This window comes from Procambarus clarkii, chromosome 29 (assembly GCF_040958095.1).
Source record: "Procambarus clarkii isolate CNS0578487 chromosome 29, FALCON_Pclarkii_2.0, whole genome shotgun sequence".
In the NCBI taxonomy this organism is placed as follows: Eukaryota; Metazoa; Arthropoda; class Malacostraca; order Decapoda; family Cambaridae; genus Procambarus; species Procambarus clarkii.
This window is the reverse complement of record NC_091178.1, coordinates 20,904,091-20,916,839: the sequence shown is the minus strand read 5'-3', so window position 1 is coordinate 20,916,839 and position 12,749 is coordinate 20,904,091. Positions and strand designations below refer to the sequence as shown.

The 12,749-nt window shown below is 45.3% G+C and overlaps 1 long non-coding RNA gene across 1 annotated transcript in view; it reads left to right on the top strand.

Moving 5' to 3' along the window:
- Positions 1 to 354: 354 nt before the first annotated feature.
- LOC138369741 (uncharacterized) overlaps positions 355 to 12,749 on the top strand; it is a 38,992-nt gene continuing 26,597 nt past the window's right edge. Inside the window, exon 1 of the long non-coding RNA XR_011229910.1 lies at positions 355 to 549. This is a non-coding gene — a long non-coding RNA (uncharacterized lncRNA). The remainder of the gene's footprint in view (positions 550 to 12,749) is intronic.

Below are 12,749 nucleotides of genomic sequence, written 5' to 3'. Positions count from 1 at the left end.
GAGAAAACGCCAAAGAGCATCACTGAAGTAATAAACTGAGCAATTTTAAAGTGAAACAAATGCTAGAAATGGCTCTTGCTTTACCTGGGCCATAATGTAGACAGACAACTGCATTCTTCTTATATTCTCTTGACAGTAACAGCCATTTGCAAGAAATATAAGACGTTATTAGACATTTTGAGAATTTCCAACAAGAAGCCTTGGTATGATAGTTTTAGATTACAGAGATTGTAGAAAAATTACTTAAGAAAGGTACACCCAGGAAATTTTTGTATTTATAAATGTTCCGTGATAAACGACATATATTTTTTCAAGTATATTGTGTTCATATGTAATGTTTGCTTCACACAGGATTTGTGACAACAAAGAACATGTCGGGGAGTGTGTTGCTGCTGATTGTGGTGGTGGTGGTGGCGGAGGCCTCGCTAGTACTCGCTTCAGCCTCGTTAGATAACTACAATCGCACTGCATCGAACCAACGCTGTGGGACAGTGATCAAGACAGCCTCTGTGTCCTCCGTCATCACCTGTGCCGCCATCTGCAGCCAAGGTGGCACTCTCCTCATGGTGCCCCTGTCTGCCTCACTCTTGTCTTCTCTACTCTAACTAAACCAACGTTCTACCTATTCAAATTTATTTATCTGTGACTTAGACATTACTTCTTCCTCAAACCCATTATTTTTTATAAATAAATACTGACGTACAGATTCTTTGAAGTGTGTGCTTGCTGATTGTTTTATATTGAGGCTAATTAAATTAAACTATGTTAAAAAAATAGATAATGTTTTCGACATCAGGACTAGGCAATGTTGTTTTGATAACATTTCTTTATTGCTGTCTAATATTGAGCCTTTATGCCTCACTGAAGCAATGCTTCATGTGTAAATATGATGCCTGGTCTGACTTACAGTCTGATGCCTGCTGTGTGTTACTGTCTGATGCCTGGTGTGTGTGTTACTGTCTGATGCCTGGTGTGTGTGTTACTGTCTGATGCCTGGTGTGTGTGTTACTGTCTGATGCCTGGTGTGTGTGTTACTGTCTGATGCCTGGTGTGTGTTACTGTCTGATGCCTGGTGTGTGTGTTACTGTCTGATGCCTGGTGTGTGTTACTGTCTGATGCCTGGTGTGTGTGTTACTGTCTGATGCCTGGTGTGTGTGTTACTGACTGATGCCTGGTGTGTGTGTTACTGTCTGATGCCTGGTGTGTGTGTTACTGTCTGATGCCTGGTGTGTGTTACTGTCTGATGCCTGGTGTGTGTGTTACTGTCTGATGCCTGGTGTGTGTTACTGTCTGATGCCTGGTGTGTGTGTTACTGTCTGATGCCTGGTGTGTGTGTTACTGTCTGATGCCTGGTGTGTGTGTTACTGTCTGATGCCTGGTGTGTGTGTTACTGTCTGATGCCTGGTGTGTGTGTTACTGTCTGATGCCTGGTGTGTGTGTTACTGTCTGATGCCTGGTGTGTGTGTTACTGTCTGATGCCTGGTGTGTGTGTTACTGTCTGATGCCTGGTGTGTGTATTACTGTCTGATGCCTGGTCTGTGTTACTATGTGATGCCTGGTCTGTGTTACCATGTGACGCCTGGTCTGTGTTACTATGTGACGCATGGTCTGTGTTACTGTCTGACGCCTGGTCTGTGTTACTGTGAAATGCCTGTTCTGTGTTACTATTTGATGCCTAGTCTGTGTTACTGTCCGATGCCTTGTCTGTGGTACTATGTGATGCTTTGTCTTTGTTACTATGTGATGCCTGGTCTCTGTTACTGAATGAGGAGTTTTCTGTGTCACTAAGTGACGCATGGTCTATGTTACTATGTCACGCTTGGTCAGTGTTACTGTGTGATGAATGGTCTGTTTTACTATGTGATGCCTGGTCTGTGATACTATGTGACGCCAGGTCTGTGTTACTATGTGATGCCTGGTCTGTGTTACTGTCCGATGCTTCGTCTGTGGTACTATGTGATGCCTGGTCTGTGTTACTGTCCGATGCTTCGTCTGTGGTACTATGTGATGCCTGGTCTGTGTTACTATGTGATGCCTGGTCTGTGTTACTCTGTGATGCCTGGTCTGTGTTACTCTGTGATGCCTGGTCGGTGCTACAGTCTGACCCTGGTCTGTGTTACAGTCTGATCCCTGGTCTGTGTTACTATGTGATGCCTGATCTGTTTCACTGACGGATGCCTGGTCTGTGTAACTATATGATTGCAGGTCTTTGTTACTATGTAATGCCTGGTCTGTGTTACTGTCTGATACCTGGACTGTGTTACTGTCTGATACCTGGACTGTGTTACTGTCTGATACCTGGTCTGTGTTACTATGTGAAGCCTGGTCTGTGTTACTATATGATGCTTGGTCTGTGTTACTATGTGACACCAGGTCTGTATTACTTTGTGATGCCTAATCTGTGTTACAGTCTGATGCCAGGTCTGTGTTACTGAATGAGGTGTAGTCTGTGTTACTAAGTGATGCGTGGTCTATGCTACTATGTCACGCCTGGTCAGCGTTACTGTGTGATGAACGGTCTGTGTTACTATGTGATGCTTGGTCAGTGTTACTGTCTGATGCCTGGTCTGTAATACTGACTGATGCTTGGTCTGTGTTACTATGTGTCGTATGGTCTGTGTTACTATATGATGCTTGGTCTGTGTTACTATGTCACGCCTGGTCAGCGTTACTGTGTGATGAACGGTCTGCATACCATGTGACGCCTGATCTGCGTTACTGTCTGATACCTGGTCTGTGTTACTGTCTGATACCTGGTCTGTGTTACTATGTGACGCCTGGTCTGTGTTACCATGTGATGCCTGGTCTGTGTTACTATGTGATGCCTGTTCTGTGTTACTATTTGATTCCTGGTCTTTGTTACTGGCGATGCCTGGTATGTGTTACTACGTGAAGCCTGGTCTGTGTTTATATGTTACGCATGGTCTGTGTTACTATGTGATGCCTGTTCTGTGTTACTAATTGATGTCTGGTCTCCGTTACCATGTGATGCCTGGTCTGTGTTACTGTGAAATGCCTGGTCTGTGTAACTGTGAAATGCCTGATCTGTGTTACTATGTGATGCCTGGTCTGTGTTACTGAATGAGGAGTCGTCTGTGTTACTAAGTGACGCATGGTCTATGTTACTATGTCACGCCTGGTCAGTGTTACTGTGTGATGAATGGTCTGTGTTACTATGTTATGCCTGGTCTGTGAAACTATGTGACGCCAGGTCTGAGTTACTATGTGATGCCTGGTCTGTGTTACTATGTGATGCCAGGTCTGTGTTACTATGTTATGCCTGGTCTGTGAAACTATGTGACGCCAGGTCTGTGCTACTATGTGATGCCTGGTCTGTGATACTACGTGACGCCAGGTCTGTGTTACTATGTGATGCCTGGTCTGTGTTACTGTCCGATGCTTCGTCTGTGGTACTATGTGATGCCTGGTCTGTGTTACTATGTGATTCCTGGTCTGTGTTACTATGTGATGCCTGGTCTGTGTTACTATGTGATGCCTGGTCTGTGTTACTATGTGATGCCTGGTCTGTGTTACTATGTGATGCCTGGTCTGTGTTACTATGTGATGCCTGGTCAGTGTTACTGTATGATGCCTTGTCTGTGTTACTATGTGACGCCTGGTCTGTGTTACAATGTGACGCCTGGTCAGTGTTACGGTCTGATGCCTGTTCTGTGTTACTGACTGGTGCTTGGTCTGTGTTATTATGTGATACGTGGTCTGTGTTACAATGTCATTCCTGGTCTTTGTTACTGTCTGACGCCTGGTCTATGTTACTCTGTGATGCCTGGTCTCTGTTACTATGAGAAGCCAGGTCTGTGTTACTATGTGATGAATGGTCTGTGTTACTTTGTGATGCCTGGTCTCTGTTACTATGAGAAGCCAGGTCTGTGTTACTATGTGATGACTGGTCTGTGTTACTGTCTGACGCTTGGTCTGTGTTACTATGTGATGCCTGGTCTGCGTTACTATGTGATGCCTGGACTGTGTTACTGTCTGGCGCCTGGTCAGTGTTTCTATGAGATGCCAGGTCTGTGTTACTATGTGATGCCTGGTTTGTGTTACTATGTGATGCCTGGTCTGTGTTACTGTCTGACGCCTGGTCTGTGTTACTATGAGGTGCCTGGTCAGTGTTGCTTTGTGATGCCTGGTCTGTGTTACAATGTGATGCCTGGTCTGTGTTACTATGTGATGCCTGGTCTGTGTTACTAATTGATGTCTGGTCTCCGTTACCATGTGATGCCTGGACTGTGTTACTGTGAAATGCCTGGTCTGTGTTACTATGTGATGCCTGGTCTGTGTTACTGTTCGATGCCTTGTCTGTGGTACTATGTGATGCCTGGTCTGTGTTAGTATGTGATGCCTGGTCTGTGTTACTATGTGATGCCTGGTCTGTGTTACTATGAGGTGCCTGGTCAGTGTTGCTTTGTGATGCCTGGTCTGTGTTACAATGTGATGCCTGGTCTGTGTTACTATGTGATGCCTGGTCTGTGTTACTAATTGATGTCTGGTCTCCGTTACCATGTGATGCCTGGTCTTTGTTACTATGTGATGCCTGGTCTCTGTTACTGAATGAGGAGTTTTCTGTGTCACTAAGTGACGTATGGTCTATGTTACTATGTCACGCTTGGTCAGTGTTACTGTGTGATGAATGGTCTGTGTTACTATGTGATGCCTGGTCTGTGATACTATGTGACGCCAGGTCTGTGTTACTATGTGATGCCTGGTCTGTGTTACTGTCCGATGCTTCGTCTGTGGCACTATGTGATGCCTAGTCAGTGTTACTATGTGATGCCTGGTCTGTGTTACTATGTGATGCCTGGTCTGTGTTACTCTGTGATGCCTGGTCTGTGCTACTCTGTGATGCCTGGTCGGTGCTACAGTCTGACCCTGGTCTCTGTTACAGTCTGATCCCTGGTCTGTGTTACTATGTGATGCCTGGTCTGTTTTTCTGACGGATGCCTGGTCTGTGTAACTATATGATTGCAGGTCTTTGTTACTATGTAATGGCTGGTCTGTGTTACTGTCTGATACCTGGTCTGTGTTACTGTCTGATACCTGGTCTGTGTTACTATGTGACGCCTGGTCTGTGTTACTATATGATGCCTAATCTGTGTTACAGTCTGATGCCAGGTCTGTGTTACTGAATGAGGTGTAGTCTGTGTTACTAAGTGATGCGTGGTCTATGTTACTATGTCACTCCTGGTCAGCGTTACTGTGTGATGAACGGTCTGTGTTACTATGTGATGCTTGGTCAGTGTTACTGTCTGATGCCTGGTCTGTGTTACTGACTGATGCCTGGTCTGTGTTACTATGTGTCGTATGGTCTGCATACCATGTGACGCCTGATCTGTGTTACTATGTGACGCCTGGTCTGAATTACTGTCTGATTTCTGGTCTGTGTTACTGTCTGATGCTTGGTCTGTGTTACTATGAGATGCCTAGTCTGTCTAACTATGTGACGCCTGGTCTGTGTTACTATGTGATGCCTGTTCTGTGTTACTATTTGATTCCTGGTCTTTGTTACTGGCGATGCCTGGTATGTGTTACTACGTGAAGCCTGGTCTGTGTTTATATGTTACGCATGGTCTGTGTTACCATGTGATGCCTGGTCTGTGTTACCATGTGATGCCTGGTCTGTGTTACCATGTGATGCCTGGTCTGTGTAACTATGTGACGCCTGGTCTGTGTTACTATGTGATGCCTGTTCTGTGTTACTAATTGATGTCTGGTCTCCGTTACCATGTGATGCCTGGTCTGTGTTACTGTGAAATACCTGGTCTGTGTTACTGTGAAATGCCTGATCTGTGTTACTATGTGATGCCTGGTCTGTGTTACTGTCTGACGCCTGGTCTGTGTTACTATGAGATGCCTGGTCAGTGTTACTATGTGATGCCTGGTCTGTGCTACTGTTCGATGCCTTGTCTGTGGTACTATGTTATGCCTGGTCTGTGAAACTATGTGACGCCAGGTCTGAGTTACTATGTGATGCCTGGTCTGTGTTACTATGTGATGCCTGGTCTGTGTTACTCTGTGATGCCTGGTCGGTGCTACAGTCTGACCCTGGTCTATGTTACAGTCTGATCCCTGGTCTGTGTTACTATGTGATGCCTGGTCTGTGTTACTATGTGATGCCTGGTCTGTGTTACTATGTGATGCCTGGTCTGTGTTACTATGTGATGCCTGGTCTGTGTTACTATGTGATGCCTGGTCTGTGTTACTATGTGATGCCTGGTCAGTGTTACTGTATGATGCCTTGTCTGTGTTACTATGTGACGCCTGGTCCGTGTTACAATGTGACGCCTGGTCAGTGTTACGGTCTGATGCCTGTTCTGTGTTACTGACTGGTGCTTGGTCTGTGTTACTATGTGATACGTGGTCTGTGTTACAATGTCATTCCTGGTCTTTGTTACTGTCTGACGCCTGGTCTATGTTACTCTGTGATGCCTGGTCTGTCTTACTTTGTGATGCCTGGTCTCTGTTACTATGAGAAGCCAGGTCTGTGTTACTATGTGATGACTGGTCTATGTTACTGTCTGACGCCTGGTCAGTGTTTCTATGAGATGCCAGGTCTGTGTTACTATGTGATGCCTGGTCTGTGTTACTATGAGGTGCCTGGTCAGTGTTACTTTGTGATGCCTGGTCTGTGTTACAATGTGATGCCTGGTCTGTGTTACTATGTGATGCCTGGTCTGTGTTATTAATTGATGTTTGGTCTACGTTACCATGTGATGCCTGGTCTGTGTTACTGTGAAATGCCTGGTCTATGTTACTATGTGATGCCTGGTCTGTGTTACTGTCCGATGCCTTGTCTTTGTTACTATGTGATGCCTGGTCTCTGTTACTGAATGAGGAATTTTCTGTGTCACTAAGTGACGTATGGTCTATGTTACTATGTCACGCTTGGTCAGTGTTACTGTCTGATGCTTGGTCTGTGTTACTATTAGATGCCTAGTCTGTCTAACTATGAGATGCCTGTTTTGTATTACTGTCTGATGCCTGGTCTGTGTTACTATGTGATGCATGGTCTGTGTTACTATGTGATGCCTGGTCTGTGTCATTATGTGACTCCTAGACGGTGTTACTATGTGATGTATGTTCTGTGTTACTATGTGATGCCTGGTCTGTTACTATGTGACGACTAGTTTGTGGTACTATGTGACGCCTGCATGGTCTGTGTTACTATGTGACGCCTGGTCTGTGTTACTATGTGACGCCTGGTGTATGTTACTATGTGATGCTTGGTCTGTGTTATTGACTGATGCCTGGTCTGTGTTACTGTCTGATGCCTGGTCTGTGTTACTGTCTGATGCATGGTCTGTGTTAATGTCTGATGCCTGGTCTGTGTTACTATGCGATGCCTTGTCTGTGTTCCTATGTGATGCCTGTTCTGTGTTCCTATGTGATGCCTGGTCTGTGTTACTGTCTGATGCCTGGTCTGTGTTACTATGAGATGCCTGGTCAGTGTTACTATTTGATGCCCTGTCTGTGTTACTGTCTGATGCCTGGTTTGAGTTACTGTCTGATGCCTGGTCTGTGTTACTGTCTGATGCCTTGTCTGTGATCCTATGTGATGCCTGGTCTGTGTTACTATGTGATGCCTGGTCTGTGTTACTGTCTGATCCCTGGTTTGAGTTACTGTCTGACGCCTGGTCTGTGTTACTATGAGATGCCTGGTCTATGTTACTGTCTGATGCCTTGTCTGTGATCCTATGTGATGCCTGGTCTGTGTTACTATGTGATGCCTAGCCTGTGTTACTCTCTGATGCCTGGTCTGTGTTACTATGTGATGCTAGGTCAGTGTTACTGTCTGATGCTGGTCTGTGTTACTATGTGATGCCTGGTCTGTGTTACTATGTGATGCCTGGTCGGTGTAATTGTCTAATGCCTGGTCTGTGTTACTATGTGATGCCTGGTCTGTGTTACTGACCGATGCATGGTCTGTGTACCTATGTCATGCCTGGTCTTTATTACTGACTGATGCCTGGTTTTTGTTACTGGCGATGCCTGGTCTGTGTTACAATGTGATGTCTGGTGTTTGTTACTATGTGATCCCTTGACTGTGTTACTCTGTGATGACTGGTCTGTGTTACTGTTTGATGCCTGGTCTGTGTTACTATGTGATGCCTGGTCTGTGTTACTGTCCGATGCCTTGTCTGTGGTACTATGTTTTGCTTGGTCTTTGTTACTATGTGATGCCTAGTCTGTTTTACTATAAGATGCCTGGTCTGTGTTACTATGTGATGCCTGGTCTGTCTTACTCTGTGATGCCTGGTCTGTACTACAGTCTGATCCCTGGTCTGTGTTACAGTCTGATCCCTGGTCTGTGTTACTATGTGACGCCTGGTCTCTGTTACTATGTGGCGCCTGGTCGGTGTTTATATGTTACGCATGGTCTGAGTTACTATGTGATGCCTGGTCTGTGTTACTGTGTGAAGCCTGGTCTATGTTACTATGTGACGCTTGGTCGGTGTTCCAATTTGATGCCTGGTCTGTGTTACTATGTGATGCCTGTCTGTGTCACTATGTGACGCCTAGACGGTGTTACTATGTGATGCCTGGTCTGTGTTACTATGGGACGACTAGTCTGTGTTACTATGTGACGCCTGGTCTGTGTTTCTATTTGACGCCTGGCCTGTGTTACTATGTGACGCCTGGTCTGTGTTACTATGTGATGCCTGGTCTGTGTTACTATGTGATGCCTGGTCTGTGTTACTGTCTCATGCCTGGTCTGTGTTATTGACTGATGCTTTCCTTGTGTTACTATGTGATGCCGGGTTTGTGTTACTATGTGATGCCTGGTCTGTGTTACTATGTGATGCCTGGTCTGAGTTACTGTTTGATGCCTGGTCTGTGTTACTGTCTGATGCTTTCCTTGTGTTACTATGTGATGCCGGGTTTGTGTTACTATGTGATGCCTGGTCTATATTACTGTCTGATGCCTGGTCTGTCTTATTATGAGATGCCTGTTATGTGTTACTGTATGTCATTTGATTTGTTACTATGAGATGCCTGGTCTGTGTTACTATGTGATGCCTGGTCTGTGTTACTATGAGATACCTGGTCTGTGTTACTATGTGATGCCTAGTCTGTGTTACTATGAGATACCTGGTCTGTGTTACTATGTGATGCCTGGTCTGTGTTACGATGTGATGCCAGGTCTTTGTTACTATGTGATTTCTGGTCTTCGTTACTATGTGACGCCTGGTCTCTGTTACTATGTGAAGCCTGGTCTGTGTTACTGTCTGACGCCTGGTCTGTGTTACTTTGAGATGCCTGGTCTATGTTACTATGTGAGGTCTGGTCTGTGTTACTATGTGATACCTGGTCTATGTTACTATGTGACGCCTGGTCGGTGTTCCTATTTGATCCCTGGTCTGTGTTACTATGTGATGCCTGGTCTGTGTCACTATGTGACGCCTAGACGGTGTTACTATGTAATGCCTGTTCTGTGTTACTATGTGACGCCTGGTCGGTGTTCCTATTTGATCCCTGGTCTGTGTTACTATGTGATGCCTGGTCTGTGTCACTATGTGACGCCTAGACGGTGTTACTATGTAATGCCTGTTCTGTGTTACTATGTGACGCCTGGTCGGTGTTCCTATTTGATCCCTGGTCTGTGTTACTATGTGATGCCTGGTCTGTGTCACTATGTGCCGCCTAGACGGTGTTACTATGTAATGCCTGTTCTGTGTTACTATGTGACGCCTGGTCGGTGTTCCTATTTGATGCCTGGTCTGTGTTACTATGTGATGCCTGGTCTGTGTCACTATGTGACGCCTAGACGGTGTTACTATGTAATGCCTGTTCTGTGTTACTATGTGATGCCTGGTCTGTTACTATGTGACGAGTAGACTGTGTTACTATGAGACGCCTGGTCTGTGTTACTATGTGAAGCCTGGTCTGTGTTACTATGTGATGCCTGGTCTGTGTTTATATGTTACGCCTGGTCTGTGTTACCATGTGATACCTCGTCTTGTTTACTATGTGATGCCCGGTCTGTGTTACTATGTGATACCTTGTTTGTGATAGTATGTAACGCCAGTTCTGAGTTACTATGTGACACCTGGTCTGTGTTACTATGTGCTGCCTGGTCTGTGTTACTATGTAACGCCTGGTCTGTGTTACTGTCTGATGCTTGGTCTGTGTTACTATGTAATGCCTGATCTATTTTATTATGTAATGCCTGGGCTGTGTTACTATGTAATGCCTGGTCAGTTGTACTGTCTGATGCCTGGTCTGTGTTACTGTCTGATGCCTGGTCTGTGTTACTGTCTGAAGCCTGGTCTGTGTTACTGTCTGATACCTGGTCTGTGTTACTTTGTGATAAATGGTCTATGTTACTGTCTGATGCCTGATCTGTGTTACTGTCTGATGCCTGGTCTGTGTTACTGTCTGATACCTGGTCTGTGTTCCTTTGTGATAAATGGTCTATGTTACTGTCTGATGCCTGGTCTGTGTTACTGTGTGATGCCTGGTCTGTGTTGTTATGTGATGCCTGGACTGTATTACTGTCTGATGCCTGGTCTGTGTTACTGCCTGAGGCCTAGTCTGTGTTTCTGTCTGATGCCTGGTCTGTGTTACTATGTGAAGCCTGGTCTGTGTTACTTATTGATGCCTGGTCTGTGTTACTATGTTATACCTGGTCTGTGTTACTATGTGTCAACTCGTCTGTGTTACTCTGTTATGCCTGGTCTGTGTTACTGTCTGATGCCTACTCTGCGTTACTGTCTGATGCCTGCTCTGTGTTACTATGTGATTCCTTGACAGTATTAATAAGTGATGTCTGGTCTATGTTACTGACTGACGCCTGGACTGTGTTACTGTCTGATGTCTGGCCTGTGTTACTATATGATGTCTGGTCTGTGTTACTGTCTGATGTCTGTTTTGTGTTAGTGTCTGATGCCTGATCTGTGTTACTATGTGATACCAGGTCTGTGTTACTATGTGACACCTGGGCTGTGTTACTATGTGATGCCTGGTCTGTGTTATTATGAGATGCCTGGTCTGTGTTACTGTGTGATATCTAGTCTGTGTTTCTAATGTGACGCCTGGTTTGTGTTTATATGTTACGCCTCGTCTTTTTTACTATGTGATACCTTGTTTGTGATAGTATGTAACACCTGGTCTGTGTTACTATGTGACGCCTTGAGTGTGTGTTACTATGTGATGCCTGCTCTGTGTTACTGTCTAAAGCCTGGTCTGTGTTCCTGTCTGATTCCTGGTGCCTGGTTTGTGTTACTATGTGATGCCTGGTCCGTGTTACTGACTGATGCCTGGTCTGTGTTACTATGTGATGCCTGGTCTGTGTTACTGACTGATGCCTGGTCTGTGTTACTATGTGAGGCCTTGTCTGTGTTCCTATGTGATTCCTGGTCTGTGTTACTGTCTGATGCCTGGTCTGTGTTACTATGTGAGGCCTTGTCTGTGTTACTGTCTGATGCCTGGTCTGTATTACTATGTGATGCGTGGTCTGTGTTACTATGTGAGGCCTTGTCTGTATTCCTATGTGATTCCTGGTCTGAGTTACTGTCTGATGCCTGGTCTGTGTTACTGTCTGAGTCCTGGTCTGTGCTACTATGTAATGTCTGGTCTGTTTTACTATGTAATCCCGATTCTGTGTTACTATATAATGACTGGTCTGTGTCATTTCTGATTCTTGGTCTATGTTACTGTCTGATGCCTGGTCTGTGTTACTATGTAATGCCTGGTCTGTGTCAATTCTGATTCTTGGTCTATGTTACTGTATGATGCCTGGTCTTTGTTATTGTATGATGCCTAGTCTGTGTTACCAACTAATGCCTGGTCTGTGTTACTGACTGATGCCTGGTCTGTGTTACTGACTGATGCCTGGTCTGTGTTTCTATGTGGTGCCTGGTCTGTGTTACTGACTGATGCCTGGTTTGTGTTACTAAGTGATGCCTGGTCCGTGTTACTGACTGATGCCTGGTCTGTGTTACTATGTGATGCCTGGTCTGTGTTACTGACTGTTACCTGGTCTGTGTTACTATGTGATGCCTGGTCTGTGTTACTGACTGTTGCCTGGTCTGTGTTACTATGTGAAGTCTGGTCTGTGTTACTATGTGATGCCTGGTCTGTGTTACTGACTGATGCGTGGTCTGTGTTACTATGTGAGGCCTTGTCTGTATTCCTATGTGATTCCTGGTCTGAGTTACTGTCTGATGCCTGGTCTGTGTTACTGTCTGAGTCCTGGTCTGTGCTACTATGTAATGTCTGGTCTGTTTTACTATGTAATGCCGGGTCTGTGTTACTATATAATGACTGGTCTGTGTCATTTCTGATTCTTGGTCTATGTTACTGTCTGATGCCTGGTCTGTGTTACTATGTAATGCCTGGTCTGTGTCATTTCTGATTCTTGGTCTATGTTACTGTATGATGCCTGGTCTTTGTTATTGTATGATGCCTAGTCTGTGTTACCAACTAATGCCTGGTCTGTGTTACTGACTGATGCCTGGTCTGTGTTACTGACTGATGCCTGGTCTGTGTTTCTATGTGGTGCCTGGTCTGTGTTACTGACTGATGCCTGGTTTGTGTTACTATGTGATGCCTGGTCCGTGTTACTGACTGATGCCTGGTCTGTGTTACTATGTGATGCCTGGTCTGTGTTACTGACTGTTACCTGGTCTGTGTTACTATGTGATGCCTGGTCTGTGTTACTGACTGTTGCCTGGTCTGTGTTACTATGTGAAGTCTGGTCTGTGTTACTGACTGATGCCTGGTTTGTGTTACTA